At 32.3% G+C, this 20,632-nt stretch overlaps 2 long non-coding RNA genes across 2 annotated transcripts; both read left to right on the forward strand.

Moving 5' to 3' along the window:
* The first annotated feature begins 1,927 nt into the window (after positions 1-1,927).
* On the forward strand, positions 1,928-8,417 carry LOC127711069 (uncharacterized). Its single transcript, XR_007986457.1, has 4 exons — positions 1,928-3,503; positions 3,712-3,827; positions 5,027-5,213; positions 7,369-8,417. It is a non-coding gene; the product is annotated as an uncharacterized LOC127711069 (long non-coding RNA).
* An 8,003-nt stretch (positions 8,418-16,420) lies between these two features.
* LOC127711074 (uncharacterized) lies at positions 16,421-20,632 on the forward strand. Its single transcript, XR_007986463.1, has 3 exons — positions 16,421-16,742; positions 18,168-18,449; positions 20,525-20,632. It is a non-coding gene; the product is annotated as an uncharacterized LOC127711074 (long non-coding RNA).

The raw sequence follows: 20,632 nt of genomic DNA on the forward strand, positions 1-20,632 counted from the left end.
AATGCTAGCACTGAAATATCGTATCAACTCGGATATATACATCCTTGTGCACAACTTGAATCGATAATTTTGTCATATAAAAATAAGAAGATGTGGTATGATTGCCAATGAGACAACTCTCCACAAGAGACCAAATTACATAGAAAATAACAACTTTATGTCCCCGTACGGCCTTCAACAAAACCCATACCGCATAGTCAGCTTTAAAAGGCCCCGAAATGACAAATGTTAAACAATTCAAACGAGAAAACTAACGGTCTGATTTATGTACTAAATAATGAACAAAAAACATATATAGCAACAAACGACAACCACTGAATTACAGACTTCTGACTTGGGACTATGACAGGCCGGGTTAAACTAGTTTGAAGGCGCCAACCCTCCCCTAAACCGAGGATAGTTGTTTAACAATATAATATAAGAACAATATGTATTTGTGTTTTTTTTTTTTAGATTTGCAGTGTTTTATATTGTGCTGTTTTATTTTTCGATGCCTGTGATGTTTCTACTGGTATCTATCTGTCACGTCTATCATATGTTCTGGGACACAGTCTTTTCATTTCAAACTTCCACATATGGCCAAAAGTTCTGGTTTCGGAATTTGATGGTGTATGAATATTGTGATTTCTCAGGGTTATACAAGATAAATATACCAATCCGTTTTTGTATAATGCCTTACTTCCGGATATGACCCATCAACATATTTTAACAGCAGTAAAACAGTGGATGTCACTAAGGGGGAGGATCTTCTAACCTTTACAGAGCATCTGAGTTTAATCCCGGTTTTTTGATGTGTACGTTTTGCTCAATATTTAGTTTTGTATGAAGTGTTTCGTAAACATTGATTGTCTTTTCGTCTACTCTTTGTCTTGTTTTGTATTATCTGTTTTGGATGGACGTATGGGTTTTCATCGCCATCTTGATATCTTCTCCCCCCTGTTCCGTGTGTAGGTGCTACTGGAATGTGGCTCATAGAAATGAACATTGCCAACCGGAAAAATTAACAATATCATAAAGTTTAGTTCTCAACCGACCTTAACTAATAATTTCTAGATTAAAGCCCAGGTTAAAACAATTCAATGTGTTTCGATTGTATCTGTTATTCCAAATTTCATTGGATATATGTTATCACCGTAGTCACCAAACGTTGAACTATTAAATGAAAAGAAAGCATCTATGTAGCTTTAAAGTTAAAGAATATATTATTACCTGTTGTTTTAATTTTTGTGGACTAGCCCTTTCAGGAAGTCTACCATAAACGAAAAAGGGACGAAAAATAGCTAGTTTCAATAGGATAGACGAATGTCTGTATAAAATATGTTACCTGATATAAAAAAGCATCAGGTGTCAGTTTTAAAGAACTCTTTTTCTTTAGTCAGAGTGTTTATTTACAGAGTATGATTTTTGCCTAACAAAAATAATTGTATCCTTCATTTTAGATAACAACATAGTTGGTCCTTTTCGTCCAATCTGCATCTAAGTGTAGAATCAGCAGTAAGTATCGACGAATTGTATATTTGGGTTTTCAATTTAATTGACAATACTTAGTTCACTTATCAAAGAGTTGATGGAATGTGATTTTAACACATACATGTTATACTATGGGCTTTGTCTGAGGGACAACAATATATGTGTCCTGAACGTAGGACAGATGTTTCGCAATACTCGGTACTTTGTTGATGAAGCATGTCCATAGACACATGTAGTTATTTAGTTCTAATTAGTATCAACTATCTCAATTGTTATAATCAGTTCGAAAAGTATATATGTCACTATTTCAAATTATATCCATTGGCTTGCATAAATCTTGCCTTACGGCATTAGCACTATTGAGATATATTTTCGTTAATGATGGTCATTTTAAGACTATGAAATTTAAAGGCAAAATAAAATCTCAATAAATGAATACAAAGCTTTGTTGCATATATATCTATGTAACCACTAAAAATATTTACTATGAATCGAATTTCAGTTAAATGTCTTTAGAATAAAATAAAATATTTTACTCGACACGTTCCATTTAAATTGCTTTGACAAAAAGTAATTAATATGTTTACTAAACGGTGGGAATTTTCGCACCAATAATAGATACAAATCATTCGGGTACATGTAGTTTCGTTATTATTTTCCAAAAAACCACCAATTGTCTAGTGACTTATGTTACCAAATGTGAGAACAAAACATAGAAGGTAAGAAATATCATTTCACGTTATAATAGTGTACACATTGATCATAGTAAAACATACAAAATACAAAACATGAAACGATACAAATTTTATAACAAACGATGCACATCTCGACAAATAATGTCACTTCAGCGATACTCGAGGCCAAAATATTTGAAAATCCAAAACCTATAAACAACGTTGATGGCATTTATAATCGAAAAAGACCAAACGTTGAACTAAACACGTACAAGAAATCACAGTTATGCATGAGCGAGGTGTATTTCTAAAGTTTAAATGATTTCACAAGTTTTATAACAAAATATTTAAAAAAATCACTATATTTACTTTCATGGAAGTACAAATGTCCTGAGATAAAGGGCTGTTAATACCAGTTCGGTGATACTCTTGGGGACTAACAGATTAAGTTTATTTACAACAGTGTTTTTAAGGTAAATATAGACGGAGGAAAACAGAAAGTGGAGATTATGAAAATTTTCTGCAAATCATCATTAAATTTTAGGCTACACATCAATGCATTGACTTTTGTATGACTGCATATTTAACTTCTTAGTGACAGCTTCAGACTTCTTAAAAATGGTAGAAATTAAACCACTAAAACGTTTCAATAATTTGTTTCTGCAAACATCGGATTTTAAAAATGTGAAAGGTGTTATGGAAAAGTTTGTAATGACCAGTTCACACAACCACGGAAGAAAAAGAAAACTATTCATAGCTAGCAATATATTATTATAAGGAAAGCTAAAAGAGTTAACAAATGTAAACTGGCTAAAAGTCTAGCTTTGAACAAAACCTTTACTTGTGAAGCTCATGATAACTTAATATATATACCGATGAATATCGAAGTGTTTTATATAGCAGCATTGACTGTGCTTGTAGGCTTATCACAATGAACACTTTAAATGATGCTTTCTTTCACACACTCTATATAAATATAGATGTGTGTATAAGAGACTTCTTAGTGTGTGTCTCTCTTTTACTTAATTATCTCAATAATTACAGCTGACTTGGAACTGTTAACAAAACCTGTGGTCTTTGGAGAAAATGTGCGACTTGCGTGCACCGCCAATGAAACTGAAATTCCACTTGATAAACCTCACAGTAGAAGCTGGTCAGGCTGACCTTTTAATAAAGTATTGTACATGAATGCTGTCTCTGCAGACCTTTCGAAATATTATGAAGTACTTGGAAAAGATAAGTCTCAATACATCCTTGTTATAAAACAATTTTCAGAGACTGAGGTAGACTGTGAATATAAATGTATCATTGTAGATGAAACACGAAAAACACATCAGCTCAACGAGGAGGACTATGAATGTAATTTTTTTTACAGAATTTTCATTTACTCTAGCTATTCTTCGCTCTTTACCAACGCCATTTCATAATTTAGAAAAAGATTTTAATTTAAGTTCATCTTTTAATGCTTAATAAGTTAGATTAAGGTTAAGAATGCCAAATTGGCACATTTTCTAGATTTATTAATGTTGTTACACTGTTTACAGTATAAATGACATATTTTTAATAGATATTCCACCAAAAGAAACTACTACAGTAACTGCAAGCTTACAGCATGGACATTTCAGTGTAAACGTTCATTTTGCTAAAGTATGGCCCACACCAGTATGTGAAATCATATTTTAGGTATATTAATACTAAACGTTTTCCAATGCATTTTGGAAAATTTACATTAAAAGTTGCATCAACGACACAACAGAGCGTGGCCAATTCTTTTTTTTTAAGTTTGAATCTCACCGAAAGCTCACAAAGATGAAATATCTTCCAATGTTTGACATGTTTGAGGTTAATTTGATCTTGCAAGAGTTTATAGTGCTGATCTTTAAAAAAACAACATCCCACCAAAAAACCTCAATAAAAACCCAAATATTAAAAAAAAAACAAAAAACAAAACAAAAAACAAAAAACAAAAAACAAAAAACAACACAAAAGTGGATTGGGTAGACGGTCTCTTAATTAACTTTGGAAAGAAAAATGCTCCCTACAAATAATCTAATATAATGTGTAAGCTAATAGAACAGATATCTATTCATGTTCTAATGACCAAGAAATCTGAACCTTATCAAAAAGGGACGGAAGACACCAAAGGGACATTAAAAACTAATAAAATCAAATAAAGTGACCAAAGCCATGAAAAAAAAATACCCCGTTCCCTCCACCCCAAAAAAAAAACAAACAAACAAAAACGAAAGACCACGAAAAGACAAAAAGTTCACATAAAATAACCTACAGCAGATCCTGCTCCACTAGTTGCACTATTTGTATAGACGTTGCTCATGGTACAAAATAAATTTTTACTTTTACAAAATATGTAAATAAATGAAGATGAAATTTAGTACAGATACACCTTATGGTTTTGAATAAATAAATAAATCGTTGTTAGATCTGTCAGCATGACAAATATACAACTTCTTAACACGAAATAACTCATCAAGAATATCTGGCTTTTAATTCAGTTCATCACGTTTCGTGTACACCAGATTCATCATTGGTGTTCAAATAAAAAATATTCGAAAACCCAGTCAGTTTCAAAGATTTAGAGCATTGAAAATCAAAAATTAAAAACATTGTTCAATATCTGGTTAAGGCCAATTTTTCCATGAGGTAGGATTAAAAAAAAACACCTTTGTAACCTATTTATGTCCATAGTTAATCCTTAAAAATAACGACACCGAATGTACTTCTTCACATTATCAAATAACAGCACAATGCAAGACAGTACAGAACCATCAGTAATAACGATGATGATGAACTTTTATGTAAAGCATATATACTAGTCCATATTGATTAACGATTATTGAAAGTCTATATATTTCATTTGATAGGATGTCAACTATGGAAAACTGGCAAAAATGTCAAAAAAGAAAAATGGGAAATTATATTCGGTCGACATTAGTCTAAAACACACCTTAAGAAAGGAAGACTGTACCGGTGAAATGTTGATTTCCTGTCAGATTGGAACAAAACACATCGAAGTTCAGAGTTAACATTTTAACACATGCCCAGTCACCGGTATGTATGTTCATAACGTTTTGATAATATCTACGTTACAAGTGAATACATATCATATCTGCAGAATCTTTTGAAACATTGATCTGTCAGATTTTTATATATCTATAATACAAAATAAAGAGACTTATCGTTAGTTAAATGACATCGCTTTCTTATCTCAAGTCGTTACTACACATAAAAAGGGGTGTAAGAAAATAGTGAGCAAAGGAAAAGACAATCAAAGAAAACAACTACCTGAATAATTGACACAAAAGTAATGGGAAAGGTATTTTAGACTGATTTTTGCGTCCGTTTTGGCACAACCGAAATTTAAAGTAAAGAGTAGGATAGATGAAGCAGATCAAAAGTAATCTATCATACTTACTGTTACAACCAATTAACTAAGGGCAATAATTTTTTTTTTTTGCAATCTTAGACACACGTTCGTCTATACAGGACCTCATATAGCTGATCAGTGTCACATGAATAAAAAAACAACGCAAAGTCAAATAATAACAAAGATGAAGAGCGTCGAACACCAAACTTTACAAAAAGTTGTAACAAATCTTGTTAGACCCATCTACGTTGGAGTAGAAAGCAATTATTTTTCAAACCATTATCACGACGTTAATGAGAAAATTCCAATGTACTATAATTTTGAAAATGATATGTGACTCGATATTTTATAGATACGTTATGCTCGAGCATGTTCACACTATACTGACATCATATACAGGAGTGTGCTCCTTACGCAGAAACTGCTCCAACAGAGTTATGAGGAGGAAAGATTAAAAATGACACTCCGTAAATTTTATGGACACCATCACGAATTGGTTGATCTGTACGATGTGTCTGTGTCTAAACTAATGACATTTTTACCACGTCTTAGATTGTGGTTTAACATCTATGTCGTCTGTCTGCTAAGTACCGAACGTGACCTATTCCCGAATATTACTGTTATACCGAGTGTGAATTTGCATTGCTATACGAGGTGTCTCGGTATTTTGTACATCCAACATTCATGTATTTATTTTTTAAGTTTTTGTTATGGTTTCGGTTGAATAATGTTTTATGCCTTATCGTTTGTTGTCCAAAAAATTATAAAATTGCCTTTCAATACCATCATTGTCATATTCCAGAATATGACTGTTGTGCCGAGTGTGAATTTGCATTGCTATACGACGTGTCTCGGTATTTTGTACATCCAACATTCATGTATTTATTTTTGATGTTTGATGGTTTCGGTTGGATAGTGTGTTATGTCTTATCGTTTGTAGTCCAAATAATTATAAAATTGCCTTTCAATACCATCATTGTCATGAAAATTGTTTTGGACGAGTATTGTGAAAATAATTGTATAAAGTTCGAGATTGCATGTTAGTTACGTAAGCGCGTCATTGTTTGTGATATCTTGTAGTGTTTGTCGTTGATGGAATATGTTCGTTGTTGTATTGCGATTTGCATGTTGTGTCGACTATTATATTATTTGTTTGTGCGTTTCTCTGTGATGAATGTTCTTGCGTGTGTTTGTGCTGTATTTCTGTCACGTAGTGTTGTCATTTTTAACATTGTCATAAAGCGGGAGGTTTGGCTAGCCATTAAACCAGGTTCAACCCACCGTTTTTTCTTAAAATGTCCTGTACCAAGTCAGGAATATGGCAGTTGTTATCAAATAGTTCGTTTCTATGTATGTTAGCGTTTGTTTTTGTTGCACTTCAGTGTTCCTGTTGTTCCTTTGTTTTCCACTTATAGTTGATGTGTTTCCCTCGGTTTTAGTTTGTAACCCGGATTTGTTTTCCCTCAATCGATTTATGACTTTTGAACACCGGTATACTACTGTTGCCTTTATTTAACTAGTCAACCCAATTCCCCTCTTGTCGTATTTACAAGTCATAAGTATGTTATACATAATGCATTGTTAAACTATTAAAAAAGACGTGATTAGTATCTTTTGGCAATTTTCAAATATCACTTCTATAAAATGTGCAATTTTTACATCCTTATATGTTCTACATGTAATGATTGAAAAGTATTTGAGCAGTAGGTAAATGTAGTGACATTTCAATGAAATTAATTACACCTTCTACACAATACTGCTTCAAATAAAACATTTCACGCATTGATAGAAAAGAAGGAGAAGGCAAAACATTGGTGAAATTGTCCTTTTAATTTTCAGTTCCACAGAAGGATAGGAACTTCCTAAACGATTACGTGCTAATAGCACTGGTAAGTGCTGTTATCATGATTTTAGTTATGGTTTTTGTTATAATGATATCCATGATAATTAGACAAAAAGGCTACATTAAGTCCATCACCGAACTCTACCTTGGATATCCTGGCAAAACTCGTAACGAGATACCATGGAACAAAGAACCATTTTTGAAAGAAACAGATGTGAGAATACTTTTGAAGCCACAACAAGAACAGTCATCCTGAGGACGGAAAAAATGTCCATGTATTTTTATTATTGATACATTTCAAATTAAGAATATCGACAATAAATGTTTCTTCAATGATGATCGAAAATAAATGTGATGACATATTTGACAAAAGTAAAACACAAAATTACATTTATCATTTAAATATCAGTATCATTAAAGGTACGGGCCGATATTTTCAAAGGGAGGGGGATAGAGGTTGGGATGCAAGCAAATTTATTTTTATTAAATTCAATACCTAGGCCTGGTTAAAACGAAGAAAAAATAATTATGCCAAGACAAGATAAAAAATTTCTATCCCGTAAAATACAGGGAATATATATCTCAACAAATTTGACATAAAACAAACTACATAAATGTGGTTTTCACATGTTTTATATATTTATGAAAGGTTATCTTAGTTTTTATATTTCGTGGGATAGTTCAATTGTTACCTATTTAACAACATGGGGATGCAATTATCAACCTTTAAACTTTCTAATAAAACAATGATGATTATAGATAAAAACAAATTATAGAAATATTTAAACTGATTGTATGATTTGTCGTTTACTTAGTGAAGTATTTTTGGTATTCGGGTATACATGGGGTACGTCATTTTGGTATATGGAGGATAGCTATCTCACTGGCAATCATATCTCATCTACATATTTGTATATATTCATGACGCATATTAGTGTGACAAAATAAGTAAATTATATTACTCATGTTAATTAATATATATTATTTTTAAGTTTATATGTTTTGCCTATTTTCTTTGTTCTTTGACATATTTGTATTTGTTAACACACCATTAAATGAATATACGCAATTTAGATTTGATATTTTCCGTGCGTTGATGCAACTAATTTTTCCCACAAAGATTTGTTAAATCAGCATAACTTAATGTTTTAAAGAAGTAAATTCTTTCTTCTTCTTTCTTAAACATCTTTTGTTTTTGTAAAATTGTCACGCATCAGTAGACAGTGACTGTAATCGTCTCGTTTCTGACAAAAGGTCCCTAATATATTTTATGTCTTAGCAAGGTATCATTGGCTTAAAGTGACACACATATGACATTTGGAATTTGCATGTTTATATCTGATAATGCTGTAATCTTTTAATATGATGTATAGGTTAAGTATGCTACAATTACATAAAAAAAGACAAACAACAGTCTTCAAAACACAACATTGAAAAAAAGACTGAATAACATGAGCCCTATCAAAAAGGCGGTGGTGGTCTCGACTGCTCCAGAAGTTTAAGCAGTTTGTATACAACTAAGACTCGTTAAATGAAAATCGAAAAAATAATGCTATTATCACTTATTTTCCGAAATAAAGCTAAATGAATTCTTTCAAAATAGATTCATATTTGTATAGAAAGCGATAACAGCGGCGAAAACGTTCTAAAATTTGTCTTAAAATCATCAACTCGCCAATTGCAAGTACAAGTTAAAAGATTTCAACAAAATAATATGTTGTTGATACCTAAATGTCTGTTTGATTGAAATAAATATACATTGGCCACTGACTTTGACCAATCTGTTACCTTTTTGGTTATTAAACACACACACACACACAAAGATTTTTTACGGCTTACAATGCAATGACATGATGCTTTTTATCGTATAGACAAAGTCGGTGAACTTCTTTTTTATTTAACATCATTTAAACGGAAGTTTTTGTATCAACAAGATATATCAATTTTAAAAAAATCTATACAGAGGTATACAACATATGTTGTTTTGATGATTTCAAGACAAATTTAAGAATATTTTTTGCCGATTTTATATGCTTTCTATACAAATGGGCATCTTTTTTGAAAAAAAATAATTCAGTGATATTTCAGAAAAAAAAAATGATAAATGCATTATTTTTTTCGATTTTCAATGTAAAGTCGTCGAGCCAAATGTGTACCTTATGTGCAAAATTTATACAAAAATCTGTGACATAGCCCATTTACTGTACCTTAACCTTACAGAAGAACAATTATAAATATAAATCAATTGTTTTAAAAACAATTGTTAAACGGTCTTTCCCCTCCGAAACATGATAAATTGGTTTTTTGCTTGGTTGGTTGGTTGGTTGGTTGGTTGGTTGGTTGGTCGGTCGGTCGGTCGGTCGGTCGGTCGGTCGGTCGGTCGGTCGGTCGGTCGGTCGGTCGGTCGGTCGATTGATTGATTGATTGCATGCATGGCACTTTTTCTGTGCGACGCAGCTAACTTAAATAACGCCTATTCTAACCGAACGTGACTGCGTACCTTGTACATCCCACACAGCCAAACGGACGCCTGAGATGATCACTTTTGGTTTTATTATTTACAGGTCATTGATGACGGATCATGCATGCATCTTACGTACACATGTTTACGGGAGCACAGATTTGTATTTCAATGCATGATTTAAAAATTTGATTGTAGGATTTCAGCAATATTTACGATTTTTCTACGTCATTGAATTTTATTTTTCAATCAAGCGGACCGCGTCTAACGGGAACATGAATTGGAGCCGATTTTTGCAGGAATGAATTTCTATACAAGAAGTTTGTACATCAGAAGGATTGAATTTTTACAGTCAAATGTACAGGACTGAACTTCAAGGCGAAATGGGATTCCTCAAAGTAGAAGAAATAAAGGGGGGGCTAGAGGTGGAGGATGGTGGACCTTGGTTGATAAATTAAGATAAGATGCATGTATACATCATGATAGCTGCAAAGTTTGAGGCTATAATTAGTTCATTTTGTTCATTTTACTATTTCAGTGGCATGGAACCCCTAAAACAATGACACGTACCATTTTGACAGAAACTTTCCAGTTATATCATGTCGCGACTAATATTTTGGTCAAATATTTTTATACGGCTTACGGCTTACGTGTTACAAAAACATAACGACAAATTAATTTGGTAAAGGCAGATAACTCCTTTAAGATCTCACTGGATCGCTTCGATCCAAATTAGGCAAACATTCCTGAGGATGTAACAAACAATTTAGAAAAAGAATGTTGTCGATATCTTTTTTTGTTACGAAGGAGATGCACACAGATGATAAACAGTGAATAGGGAGATAACTCTTGCAAAGAAAATGGTTCGTCTTAGCAGGGTGAAATTTAAAAGCGCATAAACTATGCGATACAATATGAGAAATATCTAAGCGACATATTGCGAAACAAACATTTATCGCAAGAACAAAATTTGGCGGAAGAAAAAAAAAAAAAAATAATAATAATTAAAAACCAATTGTTCAAAGAACAATTGAAGGTCTTTCCACATCAATTTTCTAAATAATTGATGAGAAGATAATTCTGGTTTACTCAAAGCTACTATTGGCGTCCAATCATAGGTTTCTTCATACTGATTCAATAAACATGGTTTCTATAGACTTTTGCCTGAAATAAGGGAGATAATTGTCAACATCCGGTTTAGAAAATGTCACTTTCGGTCTCATGTGATAGCTTTATTTACACTGATTCCAAAAATATAAGGTTTATATATACTTTTGCCTGTAAAAAGGGAGATAATTGGCTACTTCCGGTTCAGAAAATGTCACTTCCGGTCTCATATGATAGATTTATTTACACTGATTCCAAAAATATATGGTTTATATATACTTTTGCCTGTAAAAAGGGAGATAATTGGCTACTTCCGGTTAAGAAAATGTCACTTTCGGTCTCATATGATAGCTTTATTTACACTGATTCCAAAAATATATGGTTTATATATACTTTTGCCTGTAAAAAGGGAGATAATATGCTACTTCCGGTTTATTAAATATCACTTCCGGTCTCAAATGATATTTTAATGTATGACCATTCAAAAAATATATGGTTTCTATGTACTTCTACATGAAATAAGTGCAAAAATGACTACTTCCGGTTCACTCAAGGTCACTTCCGTTTGACATTTTTCAAGGTCATATGTCACCCAACATTTTGCAAAAGATCTTATGGCTTTATCATGTACCAATATGAAGTAATAATCAATTTACCTTAAAATAAAACATTTCAGGGGCAATAACTCCAATAAGATGTCGCTGGATTGTCTCAGACCAAATGTATCATATCTTCATCACAATATAACAAACATTTTGCACTTTTTCTTTAATATATAACATTAAAAATATCGGAGAAAATACAAAAACAAGCAAAAGACAAAATTCAGAACATGACCTTGACCTTTGACCTTGACCTCATTTTCGAAGTTAGGATCCAAGGACCTTAAATAAAAAGACTATAGGTTTATACGGCTTACAGTTTATGAGTTACAAAAACATATCGACAAATTTATTTGATAAAGGTAGATAACTCCTATAAAATTTCATCGAATCGCTTCGATCCAAATTAGCCAAAAATTTCTGAGGATGTAACGAACAATTTGTAAAAAGAATTTTGTCGATATCTTTTTTTGTTACGATGGAGATGCACACAGATGATAAACAGTGAATAGGGAGATAACTCTTACAAAGAAAATGGTTCGGCTTAGCAGGGTGAAATTTAAAAGCGCATAAACTATACGATACAATATGAGAAATATCTAAGCGACATATTGCGAAACAAACATTTATCGCAAGAACAAAATTTGGCGGAAGAAAAAAAAAAAAAATAATAATAATAATAATCAGAACAAATACAATAGGTCTTTCCACAGAAAAGTGGAAAGACCTAATTAAAAACCAATTGTTCAAAGAACAATTGAAGGTCTTTCCACATCAATTTTCTAAATAATTGATGAGAAGCTAATTCTGGTTTACTCAAAGCAACTATTGGCGTCCAATCATAGGTTTCTTCATACTGATTCAATAAACATATGGTTTCTATAGACTTTTGCCTGAAATAAGGGAGATAATTGTCAACATCCGGTTTAGAAAATGTCACTTCCGGTCTCATATGATAGCTTTATTTACACTGATTCCAAAAATATATGGTTTACATATACTTTTGCCTGTAAAAAGGGAGATAATTGGCTACTTCCGGTTTAGAAAATGTCACTTCCGGTCTCATATGATATATTTATTTACACTGATTCCAAAAATATATGGTTTATATATACTTTTGCCTGTTAAAAGGGAGATAATTGGCTACTTCCGGTTTAGAAAATGTCACTTTCGGTCTCATTTGATAGCTTTATTTACACTGATTCCAAAAATATATGGTTTATATATACTTATGCCTGTAATAAGGGAGATAATATGCTACTTCCGGTTTATAAAATATCACTTCCGGTCTCAAATGATAGATTAATGTATGACCATTCAAAAAATATATGGTTTCTATGTACTTCTACATGAAATAAGTGCAAAAATGACTACTCCCGGTTCACTCAAGGTCACTTCCGGTTGACATTTTTCAAGGTCATATGTCACCCAACATTTTGCAAAAGATCTTATGGCTTTATCATGTACCAATATGAAGTAATAATCAATTTACCTTAAAATAAAACATTTCAGGGGCAATAACTCCAATAAGATGTCGCTGGATTGTCTCAGACCAAATGTATTATATCTTCATCACAATATAACAAACATTTTGCACTTGTTCTTTAATATATAACATTAAAAATATCGGAGAAAATGCAAAAACAAGCAAAAGACAAAATTCAGAACATGACCTTGACCTTTGACCTTGGCCTCATTTTCGAAGTTAGGATCCAAGGACCTTAAATAAAAAGACTATAGGTTTATACGGCTTACAGTTTATGAGTAACAAAAACATAACGACAAATTTATTTGATAAAGGTAGATAACTCCTATAAAATTTCATCGAATCGCTTCGATCCAAATTAGCCAAAAATTCCTGAGGATGTAACGAACAATTTAGAAAAAGAATTTTGTCGATATCTTTTTTTGTTACGAAGGATATGCACACACTTGATAAACAGTGAATAGGGAGATAACTCTTACAAAGATAATTGTTCGGCTTAGCAGGGTAAAATTTAAAAGCGCATAAACTATACGATACAATATGAGAAATATCTAAGCGACATATTGCGAAACAAATATTTATCGCAAGAACAAAATTTGGCGGAAGAAAAAAAAAAAAAAATAATAATAATAATAATAATAATCAGAACAAATACAATACTAAAAATGACAAATTTACAACAGACAAATACATCAAATAAGCCAAACGTTAGCGGAAAATAGTTGAGTAATTAACAATTATTCATTAGTATGAGAAGGATGTTTTTGTGTGACTGGAACTAATAGCACATATTTGTAACAATTACCGGAAAAAGAATAGTTGATTACGGAAATTTACAATGACAACGTATCTTTTTGGTAAACATTAACGGTAAGTATTAGATTAATTGACATTTGAATGTAAGTACTCGTTTTACTTTTGGTTAATTTCATCTATTTTTTAATCAATAAAATATACAATTAAAACATATGCATTTCTAGATAAGTTATTCTATGTAAAAAAAGAACCAAAGTTTAGTTCAATTGTTCTCAGTGAGACGAGCACATGAGGCCACATGGAAATATGCTGGATTCAAGACGTTTTGAGTTCAACATACAAGGATGGTTGTTGATTTCATAAGATAAAACATAATCTTTCGATCAGTTTAACTGATGTCTGGAGCTGGAATGTCAATAACTGCTAGTAGTCCATTGTTAATTTATGTTGAACATTGTCATTTTGCTTAGTTTCTTCTGTTACCTATTCTAGCATCGGACTAGGACTTCTTTTAAACTGGGTTTTACTGTGCGTATTGCTGTGTGTTTTTTTTTATTCCACATTGGTTAGAGGTAAATGGGAGGATTGAGATCTCACAAATCATGTTTAACCTCACCATTTTTTTGCGCCTGTCCCAAGTCAGGAGCATATAGCCTTTCTTAGTCTTGTGTCTTTCTTTTAAATTTTGGTGCATTTGTATGTTTCGGATTTAGTGTGGTGTCCATTTCGCTGAAGTAGTATACATTATTTTTTAGGGGTCAGCTGTAGCTCACCTTCAGATGCGGGATTTTCTCGATGTGTTGAAGACCCATTAGTGGCCTTGGGCTGGTTTCTGCTGTTTAGTCGGGTTGTTGTCTATTTGACACATTTCTAATTCCCATCCGTCAATAATTCCCGAACGAAAGGAATAGGTATTGTATTTTATTATCTTATTTTGTCCCTTGCATTATCCACCCTTTCTTAACTATGTTTATTATGTTGAATATTGTTTTAGGTTAAATGATTTAATAACAATATACAAATCAAAAAGGAATATAGCAGAACAATGGACTACTTACATTTTTATGTAAGACAACATTAAAATTTTATTACACATTTGCCTAGTTTTTGGGAACTTTATACTTCAGTTATTCAAATAGGAGGTTTGGAAAGCTGTAGAACCTGGAACATCTGTTTGACGTTTTCATGTGTAAGGGGCTTGTGTTAAGTCAGAAATACATTCATTAAACAATTTATTTAATAAACTTGTCTCGATATAAATGTTTTGATATACTAGTTACACAATTGTAATATGAGTGCAATGCCCTTAATTTCCATAGTTGAACATTAAATTTATCACCACATCGCTCTTCATGCTCATCCGAATTAAAAGCATTTTTCTAATAAATTACTTAGTATAAATAACACAAAACTATAATATAGATTTGGTTGTTCGCAGTAAATTGTTCTTTTCTCTTGCAATCAACATTATAATCTTATATTTTAGGGTTTGGGCTCTATATGACTCATTTATTCATATATCTGACAAGAAAAATGCAAACATTATGTTATAATAGTAACTGTGGGCACCTTCGGTGAACAGACAGCTCAAAAATGTTTTTCTTTAGAATAACCAAAACTCAATCCTTTTAACCGAAAAAGAATTTCACGTGCATATATTACCCATATATATCAATCCAAATAACATGAGCCCGTTTTACAACTGCTTTTACCAGTCTTAAACATATAAATGGTTAAACTATTATACAGAAAAAAACAATATCTGACTTACTTAGGACTTTTAAACACATGAAATATTTCTGACAAGTTAACTTAGAGGTCTCATTACAGCTCTTTTCCCATCAGTTTGACGTTATTTTGTCTTGTATGTAGTGTACTTCAAATCCATAATCCCTCTTTTTCTTATGATCTGATAAATATTGAATATAATATACTTGTTTTAATGTAATAATATATGTTTTATGTTGTTTTACATTTGTAAATTATTTTAATAATAGGAGGCATCATGCTTATCCAAAGAGTCATTTTTGTCACACAAGGTAAGAGTTTTCTTCGATAGAAACAAATTGTTCATTTTTATAAATATAACGGCAAAATGTTTTGTGCAAACAGAAAAATCCTATTTACACACGAAAATGGTAGGTTTGATAATAAAAAATGTATTCACACGAAAAATGCCCAATACCAACATCAAAAATGTTTGATAGAAGCAAAAAAAAAAAGATTTAATGAGACTTCTCAACAGTCGCGTTCACCCAAACTTAAAATACGATAATAACAGATCAAAAAGAATACCGAAACACTGCTTTTATCATGTTAATGTTTACATCAGTCTCGTCTTTTCATCGCAAGAGAGGATAAGTTGAGATATTGATAGCGAAGTTCTTATTTTCAAGATACATGTCCTTTAATACTTGCTAATTACGGAAGAAAAACGTTTTGACGAAAAGTCCACAAAGCATATTACTCGTTAATTTCTTTATTTTACATAATGCTCGCTAATGTTAATAACTTGAATAAGAACTACCAAGTAATTTCAACCTTGACAGCCCAAGCGTATCAGTGTCATAAGTTGATTAACAAAGTTTAACAATTGTTACCGTCATTTACCATGTTTTTTTTCTTTTTTTCAAGTGTTCTGTCTGCTTTATACTTACACAAATGCTGACACTTTGTATATAAAAGAGGGATCAAACACGACACTAATTTGTCCATTCAAATCAACAATTCACAAAGCACAATGGGTTGGACCAAAATCTCAAACAGCTTACAGTGATGGGTCACATCTAAAGAATACACTGACTAATTATGAAAAACTACGTATTACTGGAAACAATAGAATTGGAGAATACAATTTGGAAATCAACAACTTTTCAGCTGCAGATGAAGGACACTACCGTTGTAATAACATTAATGGTTCCACAGCCGTACATGTCGACTATTATTTAGAAATTTACAGTAAATCTATAATTAATAATTTATTGCTTTATATTTCCTAAAATTTATCAGTTTTTTTATTTGATATTTTGGTAATTGATAAAAATGTATTACCATTTAAATTGGCAACAGAAAAATGGAAGCCATACAGTGCTGAACACTAAAGTAAAATAAACATGAATCCCTTTAAAACAGAACTAGGTTTTGTTCTCAGGTGCTTCGCAAAGGAAGGTAGATCCTGTTGCGATAGTGGCATTTGAAGTGTTGCAAAAACAGTAAAAAATCGGTCTTGTGTCTCATTTGGTGATTTCAAAATAAAATGACAAAGGCACGTGGCATATAGGCGTATTTTCGCAATAAAAAAAAGAAACATCATCGTTTTTATTTTATACTGTTCAGTTCAATTATACCTAAAAACATATCACAAAGGAAAGTGGGATGGAGATAGTTTTGCTAGATGCTAAATCTATGAAATTATGAATCATTCGGCGATTTGAAACCTAACCCAAACGAATGTGTCTTTCTATTTTGCAATGTTTTACCACTGTTTCAGGTTAGGGTGAAGGTTGGCGCCTGTTAAAATGTTTAAACCCGCTGCATTTGTTTGCACCTGTCCTAAGTCAGGAACCTTTTGTTGTCGTTTGTTGTTGTGGTTCATAAGTGTTTCTCGTTTTTTATATAGATTAGACCGTTGGTTTTCCTGTTTGAATGGTTTTACACTTGTCATTTTTTTGGACCTTTATAGCTTGCTGTTCGGTGCGAGCCAAGGCTCCGTGTTGAAGGCCGTACTTTGACCTATGAGGGTTTACTTTTTTTCAAATTGTGACTTGGATGGAGAGTTGTCTCATTGGCACTCATACCACATCTTCTAATATCTATAGTCTTGTTCTTTTAAATTTTTGTACAATTTACATTTCTTAAAATATTTGTTACAGTTGATTCAATATACTACACGTAAATTAGTAACAAATTTTCTCACGATTTCATTGATTGATTGGTTGCTGTTTGCTTTAAGCCCAGTGGCAAACATTTTTTTTCGCACATTCACTACGGGAACACATAAACAATTAATACAATCAGTTTATAAAATGTGGGTCAAGCGGAATGAAGGGCTGGAAATATCGGCTGCAATCGGAAATAAAGGCTTTGCTAGTTAGTGATATCAGAGAGTTGTTGCAAGGTTTATTAACGTACAGAAAGCACGTAACTTTCTCTACACGGGATATTGTATTAGACGTCTCAATCTTACAGAACATGGCTGTCAATTTCCACATTTTGCACAGCCAAACGGACGCACCAATTCATTAAGTGTTTTAAAAACTGTAACACCACTAAGGAAGTAAGTAAAATGACTCAATTTCTCTTGGTTTAACTACATACCTGTATCACAAGAATTCAATTTGTTTCGTGGCGAAAAGTTAACATACTAATTCTTTGTTATAGCAGGGTCACCAAGCAATATATCAGTGATGAATACTTCGACAGATGGACTTCTAGAAGTAAATGAGGGTCAAAGTAGCCTGCTATCATGTACTGTAGAGAGCGGTAACCCTGCTGAAAATATGATGTGGGTACATAATGACTCAATACTGGTTTTTGGAGGACCTAAATTTCTTGAGTATGAATTTGTTCCTGTGGTTGCCGACCATTTACAAATCTATGTTTGTTTAACTAACAATAGTAACACAGAAGCTACAGTTGAATACCAAGTCCAAATTTACGTGAAAGGTAAACTATTAAAACGCTTGTGTTCAGAGACCATACATGTATTGTTGACTTTCACAATCATTTGTACGACATTCAGAAACTACGATAAACGTGACATTTAGCTTGCATTTCTCGCTTGTGTTGGAGCTGATAAAAATTATTTTATTTTGAGTAAATAAAATTGAGAATGGAAATGGGGAATGTGTCAAAGAGACAACAACCCGACCATAGAACAGACAACAGCAGAAGGTCACCAACAGGTCTTCAATGCAGCGAGAAATTCCCGCACCCGGAGGCGTCCTTCAGCTGGCCCCTAAACAAATATATATACTAGTTCAGTGATAATGAACGCCATACTAAACTCCAAATTGTACACAAGAAACTAAAATTAAAAATAATACAAGACTAACAAAGGCTAGAGGCTCCTGACTTGGGACAGGCGCAAAAATGCGGCGGGGTTAAACATGTTTATGAGATCTCAACCCTCCCCCTATACCTCTAGCCAATGTAGAAAAGTAAACGCATAACAATACGCACATTAAAATTCAGTTCAAGAGAAGTCCGAGTCTGATGTCAGAAGATGTAACCAAAGAAAATAAACAAAATGACAATAATACATAAATAACAACAGACTACTAGCAGTTAACTGACATGCCAGCTCCAGACTTCAATTAAACTGATTGAAAGATTATGTCTTCATCATATGAATATCAGGCACAATCCTTCCCGTTAGGGGTTTAGTATCATACCATCATAACATATATGAGAAGAACATAACCCGTGTCATGCCAACAACTGGTTTTTAAATAAATGTGTTTAGTGCCGATGCAAAGACCCTATAAGTGAATCAATATTAACGCCAAAATATGCAATCTTTAATGACCTGACAACAGTATCGTAACTATATCCCTTCTTGATAAGTCTATTTAAAGGTTTTGTTAGTTTCAGAGGTGAATACTGACATTTTTGTGCTTTATAAAGAATATTTCCATAAAAAATTGGATGTGAAATACCTGAACGTATAAGAAGTCTGCATGCTGAGCTATATTTACGAATGATGTCCTTATACCGATGATAAAATTTAGTAAATGTTTTGACTAGTTTGTGATATCGAAAACCCTGGTGTAATAATTTTTCAGTAATACATAAATTTCTCTCGTTAAAATCTAAAACATTGTTACATACACGAGCGAATCGTACAAGTTAATGGATGTTTGAGTTATATTTTCTCAAATGTGTCGTGTCATTGCGATTTTCTTACATCTTTGTGTGTGCCAAAAATCCAACAAAAAGAACAGAACAATCAAAAATTGCAATTGAATAATTTTATTGTGTTAGCAGCGTTTTTTTTGTTTTTACCAATTTGTCCTTGGTTGTTTATGTCTACACAATGAAAACAAATAGCCTGTATATGTACAATGTGCAAGTTTATCTAGAAACAGAGACACTGTGGCTAATATATTTGTTATTAAACTAATCTTCATCGTTTAATTCCTTGTCTTTCTATTCATTCTACTAGTAATTCTAGTAAATCTAATTTGTACAGTGTTAGTTTAACTATAACACTGACAGTAAGGTAATTACTTTGTGTGTTCTTGTACTATAGCTGCTCTAATAGAGTTATGAGGAAAAACAACTGAAATCAACACTACAGAAATTTTACAGTGATCATCAGGAATTGGTCGACCGATACAATATCTCGTTGTCTCAACTCGCTAGCGACATGTTTTTGCGGTCTTAGATTGATTTTAAGATAGCAGTATACTAGTAGTCGTCTGATCTGTAATTTTTTTCTGGTTGTGTCCTCTTTCCGATGGTGACATTCTGACTGACTGCGAATAAGCATTGCAGGAAGATGCCACACTTTACAACTTTATCCAAAACAATCTTGTTGATAAAACCACCTGTATGCATAGATAAACATTTGTAGTTCTAAGTGAACGTTGTATAATTTATTATATCATCATAGAGATGAATGTAATATTTTCCTTTTGACGTTAAGCAAACACCAATCTATCATTTTTTTATAAAAATTTTGTAATATAGATTCAATTGCATATATACACGTTTATTATCGGTTTGGTTAATTTCTATAGAGCTACCATATACAACTATTCAACCTATTGGTTCTACTGTAATTGAAGCTGCTAAAGGGAAAGACATTGTTTTGAAATGTGAATATACAACTTACGTCAAGCCGTATA

The sequence above is a fragment of the Mytilus californianus genome, unplaced genomic scaffold, assembly GCF_021869535.1.
Source record: "Mytilus californianus isolate M0D057914Y unplaced genomic scaffold, xbMytCali1.0.p SCAF_8, whole genome shotgun sequence".
Classification (NCBI taxonomy): domain Eukaryota; kingdom Metazoa; phylum Mollusca; class Bivalvia; order Mytilida; family Mytilidae; genus Mytilus; species Mytilus californianus.